The sequence below is a fragment of the Anabrus simplex genome, chromosome 1, assembly GCF_040414725.1.
Source record: "Anabrus simplex isolate iqAnaSimp1 chromosome 1, ASM4041472v1, whole genome shotgun sequence".
In the NCBI taxonomy this organism is placed as follows: Eukaryota; Metazoa; Arthropoda; class Insecta; order Orthoptera; family Tettigoniidae; genus Anabrus; species Anabrus simplex.
Window position 1 is genome coordinate 1,623,267,414 of NC_090265.1, and position 16,090 is coordinate 1,623,283,503.

The 16,090-nt window shown below is 37.1% G+C and overlaps 1 protein-coding gene and 1 non-coding gene across 2 annotated transcripts in view; both read left to right on the top strand.

The window, feature by feature from the left end:
* The window catches only part of Mtl (Rac family small GTPase Mtl), an 82,188-nt gene extending 72,700 nt beyond the window's left edge, over nucleotides 1-9,488 (top strand). Inside the window, exon 7 of the mRNA XM_067154038.2 lies at nucleotides 7,089-9,488. The gene's annotated coding sequence lies outside the window, so the exon portion shown is untranslated. The remainder of the gene's footprint in view (nucleotides 1-7,088) is intronic.
* Nucleotides 3,697-3,802, top strand: LOC136859313 (U6 spliceosomal RNA). Its single transcript, XR_010858959.1, has one exon. It is a non-coding gene; the product is annotated as a U6 spliceosomal RNA (small nuclear RNA).
* Nucleotides 9,489-16,090: the final 6,602 nt, after the last annotated feature.

The following is a 16,090-nucleotide window of genomic DNA, read 5'->3' on the forward strand; positions in this document are numbered from 1 at the left end:
AATTTTCTGAGGAGCAGCGTAACCATTCCCAAGAGAAAGTTTGTACAATTATACGCGAATCCGTAATTTCGCATGTAGCGATTTAAAAACAATTTTTTTTTAGAATTTGCTTTACGTCACACCGATACAGGTCTTATGGCGACGAGATAGGAAAGGCCTAGGAATGGAAAGGAAGCAGCCGTGGCCTTAATTAAGGTACAGCCCCACCATTTGCCTGGTGTGAAAATGGGAAATCATGAAAAACCATCTTCAGGGCTGCCGACAGTGGGGTTCGAACCCACTATCTCCCGGATGCAAGCTCACAGCTGCGCGACCCTAACCGCACGGCCAACTCGCCCAGTGATTTTGGAATTAAGTCTAGTGCTGGCATCTGTTAACAGTATGTGGAAGTTGTAATGCCTTAAGCTGTGAAGTTGCACTTGACAGATTTTGTATTTAAAACCCCGGGTAAAAGGAAAGAAAGTGTGCCTCTCAAAGGAAAGAAGCGTGTGCCAAAGTTGTATTCGTTAGAAACAAAGTTAGAAGGTTTGGATCGCTATGAGAAAGGTGAGCGTATTGTTGACATTCAGCATGCTTTGGGACTTCAGTGATCCACTGTGAGAACTATTCATGACAATGCGGAATCAATTCGAAAAACTGCTCAGTCTTCCTCTAACTTAAGTGTGACTAGAGTGACCGAATCTCGCTCGGAAGCGATGGAAAGAATGGATTGGATTGGATTGGATTGAGCATCACAACCAGCAACACATTCCTCAGTCTAGAACTGCTGTTCAAGCTAAAGCTAAGAGCTTGCATGCAGAGTTTACTTTATTATTGTGTGTTTCAGTGCTGATTTAAGTGTATAAATTTTGCATTAAAATGCGTTTCAGAAACATAAGGGTCATTTTTAATCAAAAATACTAAGAATCTCTGCTATTTTAAACTTAGTATGTGAGTAAACGGGAACCTAACCCTGTATTTTACATATAAAATTACTCTATTTACACAAATTCGGCATGCGCGGTAATTCTGCAGAATGTAACTATCGCTTATAACGAGGTCTACCTGTATTTTAGAAATTAATGTAGAAACATGTCTTTTTGGCATATTATCTGACTGCTCTATGTGCTACCAGAAGGCTCAGATATAGTGACTGCATAACTGATCAGAAAGACATCAATAGAAATAACAGATGGTACATAATTGTGCATGTAAAATATGCAAAGATCATTTAGGAACCAGAAATGCATGTGTTTTGCAAAGAATATCACCCGAATTGCATCTTAGCTCAGGTCATGAAATGAGTCTGCTCTTTACGACAATTGATAATTCTATGCCTTCCTTCTCAGTCGCATAAAGCCACAGCTTTTGTACGGTATTTGTACCTGCCTGACTGTTCCTCCCTTTTGTCACCTGGCACATATCTCTGTCTCTCCAGTTGAAATCTTCTCCTTATAAGAGACTAGATAAGCTTACTGTCTTTAAATATCTGAACACGTAACTTCACGTTGAAGATTGGTAATCACCATATAATCTCGAGTACCACCCGCACTGTTTTTTCGAAAATATCGCTTCCAAAATTGGGTGCGGGTCTTATTTAAAATTTTGGGAAATTTATCTTTCCGAATGCGCATAAATCGGACATCACCGGCGCGGCTTGGCAACAGTGCTCTCTCTGCTCTCAGTATACGCTACTTCCGCGCTTGGCGTGAGTCTCACGCACGTTCTCGGGGTATCAACATGAATTCCACAAAGTGTTTGCGATCTTTTACTGCGAGTGAGAAACTGAAAGTAGTTCGGGAAGCCGAAATTATTGGAAATCGTGCTGCCGGTAGGAAATACAATATTGACGAGTCGTGCATTTGCGATTGGAGAAAGAGGAAAAATATGCTATTGACATGTAGTGGTAATCGTAGAGCTTTTCGTGGACTGAGTGTACAAGTTTCCAGAAATTGAAAAGAAGAAGAAAAAAAAAACTTTATAAATATGTGATAGAAAGGCAGGAATTGGGATATGGTGTGTCAACCGAAATGTGTCAGCTAAAGGCATTAGAGATCGCAAAGGAACTTTCAACGGAAGGGTTTAAGGCAAGCAGAAGATGGGTTTGTCATTTTTATAAAAGAAATGGGTTGAGTGTACAAAGGGGTACCTCAATTTCACAGTGTCTTCCTGGTGCCTACGATGAGAAGTTATTGTCGTTTTAGCGTCACATAATTCGGTTGCGGAAGGAAAATGCATATTTACTTTCCCATATTGGCAGTGCAGATCAGGTGCCAGTGTACTTTGAAATGCCAGTGGACAGGACTGTGAATGTTAGGGGTGTGAAAAGTGTTACCATTAGAACAGGTGGTAATAAAAAACAAGTGTACGGTAATGTTGTGTATTCTCGTCGACAGAATCAAATTCCCGCCGTACATTGTTCTGAAGCAAAAGACGCTTCCTAAAAGTCTACCCGCTGGTGTTATCGTCATATCTCAGAACTCCGGCTGGATGGACAGTTCACTTGTGGAAGACTGGGTAAAGTGTGCTGGCAACGTCGCCCTGGTGCATTATTGGGACAAAAGAGCTTGCTTATTCTCGACAGTTACTGCGGCCACACAACAGACGCTGTGAAGAAACATATCCAAGATGGAAAAACCGACCTAGCAGTCATTCCGGGTGGGATGACGTCTGTGCTACAGCCGCTGGATGTCTGCATGAACCATTCATTTAAAGCAACCTTGAAACAGCTCTATACAGAATGGATGGCAGCTGATAATAACACACTGACGCCAACTGGTTGCATTCAGCACCCGGAAGTTCAGCTGCTGTGTTTGTGGATTTTGACGGCATGGAATTGTATCCCTGTAGACCTCATACGGAAGAGCTTCAGGAAATGTAGCATTTCTAATGCTATGGATGGCAGCGATGACGACATTTTGCGGGAAGGTGATGGTGATAAAAGTTCCGAAGTTGGCACTGATGATGATGATGATGAATGAACTCGTTGGATATCGTTCTGGAAATGTTTGTTTACTTTTATTTGTATTTTCAAATCATTTGATGTGTGTTAGTAAAGATTGAAAATAATTTTGACTTCACATTTTTTAAAAAATTTTGTTCTCTCAAAAGAAGGGTGCGGGTCTTATTTGGTGGCGGGTGGTATTCGAGATTATACAGTATGTTGTTGAGTACTGCTGTCGAAGTAAACTTAAAATGTTTCTTTAAAAAAATCTGTAGAAACTTTGCCATCATATAGGTTGGACTATTGCTAAAATTTACTATTGAACTTACGGATGTGTTTATTTTATGAATTATGAATAGTGTAATTTTAGTATTCTTTTATGACATTTATGATATATTGGTACAGTAAAACCTCGTTAAGACGTTTCTACAGGGGACAACAAAAAAGAACGTGTTAAGCAAGAAATCGTTCTACTGAATATAGAAATAAAAACTACCCAACAGGGATATAGAAACACTAAATAATAGACAATTGGGATCCCGATGACTAATGATTTTGAGAACGAGATACAGGCCGATGATGCCCGCAATACAGGGCAAAATATGTCCCAATAAGGATTATGATTTATAATGTATAAGTCGTAATGTTCAAATGAACGTAATGTATTGAATAGGTGGAACAATTTTTAAAAATAAATTTGAATATTTTAAGATTACAATAAGGGCATTTTGCGTCGTGTATCTGCGGGTACAGTGTAAACTATATCTACCATAGTACTTGCTTCGGCGGTACATATACTAAAATTGGAACGATACAGAGAAGATAAGCATGGCCCTTTGCAAGGATGACATGCTAAATCGTGAAGCGTTCCACATTTTTTCGGGGCAAAAGATCTCTCTAGGTCGATGCGCCAAAAAAAAAAAATAGAAATCTTTTATATCTACAGTATCTTAAAGATGAGAGGAAAGTATTATTAAAAGGTGTGAAAAACACGAGAGAGCAAATATGAAAACCCTTTCTGCTAGGGGTCATAAAATAACAAGTGCACTGAAAGCTGTGAAAAATATCAAAGTATTATTGCAGATCACACTCTTTCTAAAACAAATGTTAATAGAAGCCTTCTATTTCAGAGCAGGGGGTTATTAAACATTATTCTCTGGTCACACTCTTTGACAATGAATTGGAGGTTATACTCGACCATGTGCGACTGGCAGGAATGACTTTGGCCGCCATTTTGAATCAAACAAAATATCAACCAACTTAAGAGATCGAATCGAAATTTGAAGGTGCAAGTTGAACATTTGCGACCTCTGCGTGGTTCAAGATGCAGACACCCAGTCCACTTCCTGACAGATTTTGATTTTGTTTTCGTTAGTAAGGCATTTCATGACTTTGAAGGGCTGATATCATACTTCTTCACTATTTCTCCTTTCTTTTCTCCTTTCTCCACTTCCCAAAGTATTTTACATTTTTCTTTTAACCCATTAAGGACCAGGCACTGAACAAACATAGTTTTATGGAATATTATTGTATATTTCTCTTGAATTTAGATCAGAAAGGCCAGAAAATGTGGCAACAAAAAGTATTTACAAATAGTTTAGGTTCAGCATAATGTTGTGTAAATGCATGTGGGCGTAGTAGGCTTCTTCATTTAGCGAGAATGAATTTGTTTGATACAGTTTGAATGAAGATAAACATTGCATTTTTGACACTTGTAAATTGTTGTGCTCTTGCACAGTCGGCATCTTCTTCTAGCTTTGTTTTCCTCTTGGATTATGAAATGTCCTGTTTGATCACAACACAGTTCCATGGGTAAAGCTGACTGTGACGGTCATCCATAATTAGAATTGTGACTCCCTTCTATGTCAGTTTCTTTGCCTTCCCCGTCATCACCACATACTTCATCAGTTTTAGTGTCATCATCTTCAGATTTCATCAGGGCCAGAGCTATGATCTAAATTGAAGCTGAGAGATTTTTTCATCGTTTACTAGCCTATGTATTTTCCAAGAATTTTCGAGGACACTGTCAACCAAGTAAATAAACAGAGACCACCACCACTTTTTACCCCTAACTTGAATCCTGTAATTGGCAGTGCCATTGTCGTGCAGATGTTTGTATATCTGATTCTACTCAAATGTTGAAGTTGCTGCAGTATGAAGCAATATGGTGCAAAGATTTTTTTGCAGTCAGCAGCAACTCTATAGTAGTTGCTTCATTATTTGCAGAACTTGTGAATCGAAGTACAGTGAAAATACTTCGTAAGGTGGCTTCCACCTACATTGATTTTTATTTCTTCAATTTTAGCCTATTCTTCTGAAGTTGGTGAAGTATAGACAGGAGCAACTTTTCTCCAATTTGGGAGCTGCTCCTTCTTCCTTTCTGCTTGCTTTTTAGGTTTCTTTATAGCTGATCCTCCAGGTTCATACTCCGATTCTTGTTTAGTACTTACATGTACTTCAAAGGTACCAGCCATGTCACGTACCTGTTCCTCTTCCACCAGACAGTCTTCATTCGTTACTTTGACATCAAGTGAAATATAGACAGCGTCAGTGTTACCTGCATTCACCAAGTCATCATCTTCTTCTTCTTCTTCTAAGATAGCTACAAGTTCTGCTACAGTTAAGTATTTGTGGTTGATGTGACACATATCGGAAAACAATGAAATCCTCACATAAATACGAAAGAGATGTGTAGAGATGTAAAACCGTAACATTCATAGGTTGATTGTAAATGTGGCATTCTTACCCAACCAATAGCCTTACTTCTTATGTATTGGTTACTTTGAAATCGATATCCAGCTCGACCAATCACATACATGTATGGAAAATGGCTACCTGAACCGTATCCTGTAAACACGAATACTGTAATCCAGTTTGCACACCCCAATATTTGAAGATATTTTTATTAATAGAAAATTGGCTTTAATTTGCGTTTTATGTATAAGAAATTAATCCTACATAATGACGTTCAGTACTGGTACACCAAAACTGAATGAGATAATCTTTACGTGCTGTTGGATAGGCAACCCACCCATCAGAATTGTAATATGTTTGCTTACCTTCCCCTGATTTGTAATAGGGTAGTTTCACCTGTGTGTTGTATAGTTTGCATTAGCTGTGTGGAGACATGTTGTGCGACATACGCGGCGATTAAAACAGGATTAATTTCAATTATATTTTGAAGGAAAAAGATGTTAAATATAAGCAAAAAGGCTACATTTTAATTTGTTAAATACTGAAAGTTTGAAATTCGTTACAATTAAATATTTTAACACACATTAAATAGGGAAAAGGGAAGGTGCCCAAAAATAATTTTGCTATTCTGAACATTTTGTTAAACTGGCGTTTGTTATAACGGCATTTTACTGTATATGACAAATGACAAAAAGGAAAAGAAAATGCCTAAAAACGAAAATGTGATAAAAACAAAACTAGAGGACAATGTAGTGGGAATAGTGTGAAAGGAACAATGCTATATAGTTGTAAGAGCCTAAAATCCCAGCAATGTACCTCCAGGAGCACCTCTCTGAAAACTTCTTAATGTGTGCAGCACTGTGTACCAGCCAGTACTACCAGTGAGAGAAGAACAAAGAATTGAAACTGCTTTTTACACCAGTGGCAGTTAAAGTATTTCTTGGTATTCATTGCATGCTATGTTGCATAAAATGTCCACAGGTTGGCATGAAGTTCAAGATTTGATATGTATCCCATAGCCATATGTATAGTGGTTAAGACCTGGCATTGGCATTTGTGAGGGCTCGTTTTCTACCAAAGTTTGGATTTTAATTTTTTAAATAAAAAATAATCCATTCAGACCAAGTGAATACATAAAAATAGTAAGTAATATTAAAGAATGAATTAGTTCTGACTTGGGTCTATAAAGGATATAAAAATTAATACATTTTTGAATGAGCTATTTTTTTGTACATTTTCTTCACATTTCTTCACATTTTTTTTAAAGCCCTCACGGGTTGCCGTTTGGAAACCCCTGATCTAGAGCAATCAGTTGGGTATAAAATGAAAATGCTAGAGAGAGAGAGAGAGAGAGAGAGTGCGAGAGAGAGAGAGATATGTATATATTTGATGGCTGTGTAGGTTTGTATCACGATTAGAATTTGTCTATCTGGTTGTATTTATGCATTTATTTCTTGTTGATTGTTTACAGATTTGGAATCAGCCAGTGAAAGATGTACAGGTATAACCAACTGATTAGGTTTGGATTTACTGTATAACAGACTAGTGATTCTTGCGTGAAAGTGACACCATAACATCTCAGGTGTTGATGTGATGGGAATAAGTGAATGAATGGGTAATGACAATGAATGTTATTGTAACCTTTGTTTGACTGCTTTTGTATGATTGAGGTAAGTTACTTGTTACATGTCATTATAACAATCACATGTTTTATACTATATTATCGACAGAATTTGAGTTGTGTGCTCTCTTAAAGATGTTGATGTTTATCCTTCATCTTAGTCATATTGAAAACACTACATAATTATATACAAAACTGACATGAAGTTTGTATGCTCAACCAATTTATATAGCTGTAGCATATCACAGTGTTTAGTCATGATATGTAAATTATTGTGCCATAATGATTCATTGATGGCCCAGCCTTGTTTGGTATGCAATTGCTATAGTTTATCTTTGAGTCTTCAAATGGTCTGACATTTTGAAACTTTGAACCATTCTGAGACTCAAAGAAAAAAGGAATTGAGAGAATGCTTTTAAAATGATCCTTGGGTCATACCTAGTGCAAGAGTTGGAAGTTTTATTCTAAACAAAATGTAGTTTATGGAATAAAGAAGAGATAACTTCCACCTTTTCTGCTGCTCAAAATTAGTGATCCTTAAAGTCAGGCAGGTGTCTCATCATATTATGAGGTCTGTTTAGTTTGGTGTGAATATTCAAGTTATGGTGATATAAATAATAGGACTCAAATGTTTAAAATAGAGTATGAATTGGACCAACATTTAAATATATGTTCCTGCTAGATTAGTTATTGCGTTATTAATCATAGATTCTTGCAGACATTCCAGAATTATACCTGTTCTCTTATTGTGGAGGGTGATAGACTGATGTCTTGAGCTCTGTAGAAAAATATGAAGAAAGGAAAGAGCCTGGTTCTTAAAATAAGCATGTTAGAAGGGATATTAAAAATTCTGAAAGGTTAAAAAGAATTGTTTTAAACCCAGGTATGGGAAAGGCGGGTGGAGTCACATCTGGTCTTTGAGAATCTATATACTGTATTCAATAAAATGTAAGGATGTAGGCATGTTTTCAAATTGAACCATTATGAAATGTACTGCAATGATGTACACAGTTTTTAGTCCCTAGAAATGAAATTGTCTGAAAGAAGAATCATCAGACAGAAAAGGTAGTCCGAGGCTCAGGTAAGTGGAAGCATTGCTAGTCTATTTGATCACCAGCTTCACCCTGGAAACTGGGATTGTTTAGAGGAATTCCCATTTATAGCAGACGACAATGTGTGAAGAAGGAGAATTTGTCCTTGTCCTTCTGTGTTTTGATGTTTGTCTTTTTCTTATTTCTGTTGCTTCCAATGTTCACATTTTTAAGCCTATCAGTGTGTCCTTCCATGTGTGTTCCTATCCTTCGGCCTAGCTTCCTTTCTTTGATTTATACTACTCTCCTTGAGGTTGCCCTGGGGATTTTTTAAGTTTCTATAGTAATTTTGAGTCTCCTTGTCATGGTTGTATGGATATTGTTTTTGATGTTACATGATTTTCATGTGATGTATCTAGCATGAAGTCTGTGGGATTCGGAGTTGGATTTCCTTAGGAGAGAACCATTACCAAGCTACTGGCCCTTCTGTAAAATCTAGTGACCAGACCACAGCTGGGAGAAAAAGTCCACTAAAAGGAATGTACAGTCTGCATGTTCACTGCTCCCTAAACTTGGAGAGATACTTTCTGCCATCTATTGAAACAAAAGGGTTGATAATGAGAATTTTCAGACTTTTGCTAGTAGGTCTACTTAGCTAATGCCTTAATGACTAGCATAGTTTATAAAGAGATCCCAGGCAATTCCAAAGAATCACTTGTCTCTTCAAGTTCACAAAAGAAATATTTCAGAGGAGCATTGACCTCAAAATTTGACCTTTTCATGTCTAATGAATATGCAGCATCATTTCCTTTTGTTAGGACTTCTACTTTCTATTATCCATGAGAGGGAGTTTTGTGTACAGCCTATCGCATGTACACTACTGGCATAAACAAAAAGAACAGTTGCAGTGTGCAAAGATTCAGCCTTATAACTTTGAGGACCAAATCTGGCCCATGTCTTGGAACTGAAAAAGAGCTGTTATAATATGTAGCTGGATGAAGAAACCACAGCTGTTGAGTTTTGCATTAAATGCTACAGTAAAATATACCAGGGATTGCAGAGAAAAGCAACATAGGAATCTTGCATTTTAAAGCAAGCAGAGGGTGGCTGTGTAAATTTATGCAGAGTAACAACCTTGCCAAAAGACCATACTGAAAAAGTAGTGAAATCCCATATTGCAAACCCCTTCCCCCCCCTCCTTCCTTTGTGAAATTAAAATTAAAAACTGAGAAAATTATGAGAGTAAATGCAGTAAATTTATCTGTGCAATTTTTCAGCATTTAATCTAACCTGCACATTAAAGGACACACCTGGCTGAAAATATTATCGGTGGTTGACTGTACTCTGTCAAGTAACATAGTGTTGAGTAAGGGGACAAATTTCTTTTTTTGCTAGTGGCGTTACGTCGCACCGACACAGATAGGTCTTATGACGAAAATGGGAAACCACGGAAAACCATCTTTAGAGCTGCAGACAGTGGGATTCAAACCCACTATCTCCCGGATGCAAGCTCACAGCCGCGCACCCCTAACCACATGGCCAACTCGCCTGGTGGGGGAGGGGGACAAATTTTGAAGCAGGGGTTAGTAGGTCCCAGGAAGGTACTTGATACAGATATAGTTGCCAGGAGACTGAATCTCTTGGACACATTCTAGAACGATGTGACTATTGATTGTTGCTCAGAAATTCACACAATCATTCATTTTGATTTCAGACAGCCACTGCATTGAGAAAAAAACTTCTTAAAGGGCTTGAAGAGGTCGTCAGTCTTGCATGTCTTGTTAATATAACTGCATAATCTAAGAAACTTCCAGATCTGGATTAATATATAATTGATGCTACAGTCCAGCTTGAGCAGATCATTGAACAAATGACAGCTGTGAATGATGAAAAGGAGGCAATAAGTTGTGTGATTTTACAATCCCATACTTCATGGAAAGTTGTGCCATGACTTTGGACTACCTACAAGCCTCAGAGATGACATTGTCACTGTCATCCTTAAGAGATAATATTATGTTTTATTTTACCATCGGAGTGCTCACTCACAAACAACATGTCGTTGACCTGTCCACAATTTCTCATGCTTTAACATACTATACTCATCATTATTACAAAAATTATAGAGTATATACAAAAGTCCTTAGGGCTTCCTACTTTGAGAGGCAGTAGTATAATAAAGAAGTTACTGCTTCTTCATTGCCTTGAACTGCCAATGTCGGGACTGAATACAGTTGATTAAAAGTTACTTTGATGACAACTGTCTCGTGTAGAGTTGGTAACTCTGTTTTAAGTTTGAATATACGGTAATTCCTTATTCATAATCATTCCATTCATTTCACTTATCATATTTATTACATTGTTCACAAGTGTTTGTCCTGCCTAGTGGCTGGGTCCTGTATGTGGTTCTACTGTGTATATTATTCAGTCGTGGCCCATGTCTGGGTATAGATTTATGTTCCTTGTATTGTCAACTAGTGCATCAGTCTATCAGCCTATTGTTGCTTACGTTATCCTTTGAATCTCTCTCCAGTCACTTCTAGTTCAGTTGTTTGACTGAATGGAATGATTTTTAGATCTCTACCACATGTTTTGACACCTGCTGATGGACTTATAAAAGTTCAGAACTACCAAAAGAATTGTATGAAGTCAAGGATCATTTTATTAGCTTATTTATATACGTATTGTCAAGTGATTTTGCTTGGAGAACTGCCATGCTTTTTATAAGGAATATAGGATGGTATATTTATAAATGCATTTTTTTGTCTTTTTTACCAATTTTTGTATGTTGCTGTATGGTTACATCAAAGCCATTACCAATTTAAACAATCCCCTAAAGTGTGAATTTTTATCATGATTATTGATGTTCTCCTTTTTAATATTATTTCAAATTCACCTTTTTGAGATATTCAGTAATTTATATTTATGAATGTTTAAAGATCTGCACAAACAGTAATATATTCATGATTATTTTATGCATTCTGGAATGTGATTGTGCATCCCATCACAATAGATTCTTTGTCAACAGAAATGGGTTAAGATGTTTTGGGAACAAAATTCATATACTACTAGCTACTTTACTACCTCCCTTTTCTTGATCATGGCACTTCATTTGCAGCCTAGTCAGCTATTGTGGATAGTTATGTTCTGTGCTACAGAACTGTATTCTGACGAATTTTTTAAAGGATACAGTTGTACTATACTTTGAATACAATGTTTACAAATCTTGCTCTTATTTCAAAATAAAATTAATTTAATAATTCATTTTTAAGGGGCCTCAAAGATTAGAACTCTCCATTACCTGTGCGAACAAATACTGTAGCAGAGCTTGGTTGGTATATAGGAATGCCCTCTAAATTCAATGCATTTTAATTTGAAGCCATCTAGACTCCCTCCACGTCAACTTCTCAACATTCCTGTTTTCTCATGTCAGATGAGAAACTGAACCATATATCTCTTGGGCTGTCTATGGATATCTATGGTCTCCAATGTTGGCCTCTAGATTCAATGATCGCAGGTTCAGTCCCATCAGAAGTAGTCAGAGTGTTGAAGGGGCGCAGAAAGTCCATTCTACACTCAGTCGTATGATGTTGGCATGTAAAAGATCTCTAGTGACAACATTTGGTGTTTACCCAACAAAATTTATTTTAAAATTGAGCCATAGCTCAAGAGATATCCGGTTTACTCTTTCATCTGATAGAGTAAACCAGAACGTTGAAGTTGACGTGCAGGGAGTCGAGATGGCTTCAAATCAAAATGCCTGTACACAGTTGCTGAGGTATTATTATTATTACAACCAGCTCTGGGTGTAGTGAGGTTGTTGCCTCTTACCCTGGAGGCACTGGGTTTGATTCTTGGCCAGTCACAGATTTTTACCTGGATCTGAGGTATTTCGACTTCTCTTCAGCCTACTCCTCCTCCTTCTTCTTTGGGGTAGCGGTTCAGTTTCGAACATCATGACCCTTCTTGCAATTCCATGAACAATACTCCACCCTATACCACTGTCTTCTGCTGTGTGCATTATTCTTTTTTAGATTCATCCAACTCTTTATCTCGTCAATGTACTGGTTTAGGACATATCCCTTCTGCAGTTTTCCATCAACTTTGCCTTGGATGACAGGTTTCTCAATGTCGTTTTGCCAAAAGACAGGGCCAAAGGAAATACCAAAGATTGAACCAGTAACTTCTTTGTTTTCTTGATAGTATGATGATCTTTCCATATGTTTGTGAACAATTCAGGAGCTACCTGAAGGTGAGATAGTGGCCCGAGTCTAAAAGGCCAAGAATGACGGCTGAGAGGATAGGATTTGATGTACTGGACACACGGCACCTCGTAATCTGCAAGCCTTCAGGCTGAGCAGTAGTCTCATGGTATAGGCCATGGCGCTGTAATGCTACGAGTTTTGTTTATTATTGTTATTACTTAAAGTTTAAAGTCTGTAAAGTTATCAGTCATTTTCCCTGGCTTGTATGAAAAAATTTAGTAAGTGTTAGTGTAGGGAAAGAATAAATTCTGTAGGTGATTGGGGCATGACTATTAGTAGATTGTTTTATACACTTACAGAAATTAAGTTCATTTCTTGTGACTCATTTTATTTTTAACATGGTTTGGGTGTTCAAAATAGTTGTGTAATCACCAATTGTATCCTGGATCATTTTAACCCATAATGTTGAAATCATGTTCAAATTGCACTCCATATTGTATTAGAGAGAAAGGATCTTAAGTGGGAATTCTCTTAACCCAACATCACATCATTGAAAGACAGTATACTTTAGTATCACATTCAGTTTAAGAAAGCACAAGAGAGACAAAGAATTTATACTGGTCTAAAGAAAAGTTTGATTCCTTTGTACATTTTGTGTGCCATATTATCAGTGATTGTAAAAAATTGGAATTGAGATTTTAGATGTGGTGAATGCAGTAACTAGCTTTGATATTTTCCTTTTAATTTACCCCTTTTTCAGTTTTCAATGTTTGAGAGAAATCCGGAAATCAGTCCTCTGCCGAAAATATAATCAGGGTTATTCTCCTTATTTTTATATATATATATATATATATATATATAGAGAGAGAGAGAGAGAGAGAGAGAGAGAGAGAGAGAGAGAGAGAGAGAGAGAGAGAGATTAGATATGTTTGGTTTTTTTTTTTTTTTTTTTTTTTTTTGTTGTTGGCTTTACGTCTTGTCTTACCGACACAGATAGGTCTTTTGGTGACAATGGGACAGGAAAGGGCTAGAACTGGGAAGGAAGCGGCCATGGCCTTAATTAAGGTACAGCCCCAGCATTTGCCTGGTGTGAAAATGGGGAAACCACGGAAAACCATCTTTAGGGCTGCCGACAGTGGGGTTCGAACCCACTATCTCCCGAATACTGGATACTGGGCGCACTTAAGCGACTGCAACTATCAAGCTCGGTGATATGGTATTTGCATTCAGGGGGTTGAACATAAAGATTCAATGCTCGCTATTATTGAGGAAGAAAGACCCAATCCTTCTATGAATTAGATTATTATGACAAAGATGGTGTGGGGCAAGGAAAGACTAAAATCAAAATTGAAGTCTGAGAAGTTGGTCAAACAAGGGTAGCTTCCACAAACTATTGAAAGCAGTACAATATTCTTCTCACGACCCTGCAGTTCATCCATGTCTCACACACGAGTCTCTGGAGGGCTTGATAACTTTTAATGAGAGATTATGTTTTTGACTTCTTGGCTGAATGGTCAGCATAGTGGCCTTTGGTTCATAGGGCTCCGGGTTCGATTCTCAGTCAGGGATTTTAGCTGTGTTTGGCTAGTTCCTCTGGCTTGGGGACTGAGTGTTTATGATTATCTAATATACATCTTCATTTACATTTACACACTACACCAGTACAGTAACTTGCAGCAGTGAATACATCCCTTCAAATAGAGTTGGCGTCAGGAGGGGTATCTGGCTGTAAAGCAGGGCTTAATCTACAAGAGTGCCGACCCCAGATAATTGGAAAAAAGACTAGGGAAGAAGAAGAAAGATTAGGTTTTCTTAAGTTTCGGTTTTATAAGTGGGATCTAAAATTGAACTGCAGATGATCTATTACAGAGAGGAATCTGATGGTAAAAAGCCTATTAGGTATATCCATATGAAGTCTTACCTGCAAGAAAATTTCTTGTTCAGTTTATAATGAACTACTGCAGTTCAGAAATATTTACAGTGGAATGTCCTTTAGCAGGCTTTACTCACTTAGGTATGAAGATAGGGTTGCCATATTTTAGGGAAGGAAAAACAGAACACATATCTTAGAAGCTAAATACAGTACATGTTGTAGAATGAAAGTTCAGCATAATATATTGGCAGTTCACGAAACATAATAATAAACTTAAATACATACTAGCATATTTAATGAACAAAATTACAGTAATATATACTACAAATAATAAATAAAACCAAAATATAATAGGCTATAAGACTTAACAGATATTTTATCATTTAAATTTCTTGTGTTTATTTCATCCTTCCATTTGATTTTTATGACAGAAAAAAACCTCTGTGTGAAATCTTTTACAGTAGATGGAAAAATAATAAGTATGAATTTAACCAGGACTAAGATGATTTTTAATCTTGTTGGACCTACTTCACCGATAATATACATCCCCGTTCTGGAACAGTGATTGAACAGATTGGAGTTATGAATTGGAATTCTCTTTATGAATTCCCTTTAAACTTACATCTGTATCCCCAGAGAACAAGCTAGAAATTACAGTCAGTTCTGAATATATTACATCAACATACAACCTTAATGATTCAGTTAATTTAATTTTGATTAATCAATGGAAGTCAAACTTTTTTTTAATGTAGCTATCTCTCTGTCGTATGCTCAAGTTCTTTAATATGTACTTTTTCATTAGGGAACAATTCCTCAATTTGCCTAACATCTGTTGCTTTTTATAACCATAAAATCGGCTCCATTCTGTTTTCCAGTTGAGAATTTATATCTTTCATGACCATATACCCCACAAATATCTAATCCTTTTTTTTTAAATCCAAGTGCAGAATAGAATTACGAAATAAATCTACAGTATCCAAAGAGAAATGACAATAACTACATATATATAATTACAAAATTACAAAATAGTATTTCAACTATAATTTTTCTAATGCTTCGCTCCAGCTTGAAAGTCTAAGGTGTAAGATAAAAGACTTCGTCCAGTGAAGCGTTATCTGGAAACGTGCCCATAACGCTGGCGGCATTTCCTTGCTGGATAGCAATTCCTATATGCTGGCTTTACTTTACCTCCAAGTGCTGTAGTTCTGTAAGAGAAATTAAGAAGAATCTCCACAGTTGATTTCTGTTTTTTTTTAATCTAGCCCTAACAAGTACTTCTTGATGAAATTTGGACAGTTATCTATGCAAGAAAGGAAAGATATTTGTACATTTCTCTGCTACACAGAAAACATAGAACCAAGAATATGTTTTTGGGCTTAAAAGACGAGAGAGCAAGTACAGATTTTTTTATATAAATACTGATTCCCATATGGAACCTGAAATATTTGTCCTGACTGAGTAAATTCATAATTCCATTATAAATGGTCCATTACTGATCCGTTAATGTTCATTTATATTGGAATTACAGATTCTGTGATTGTTCCCCACTTACTAGCTTCTTACAACATTCAGGGGTACAGATAATGCATCCTTTCACTCCACCCACAGGCGAGCACACAACATTCCCATTTCATGTTATAAGATAGGCTATCAAGTTCCATGTTATGCACTAGCCATGCGTCTTGGTGGGTGTGCTATTTACCAAATGATGAGCCCGGCTTGGCACACTGGGGTGAAACGCTGGCA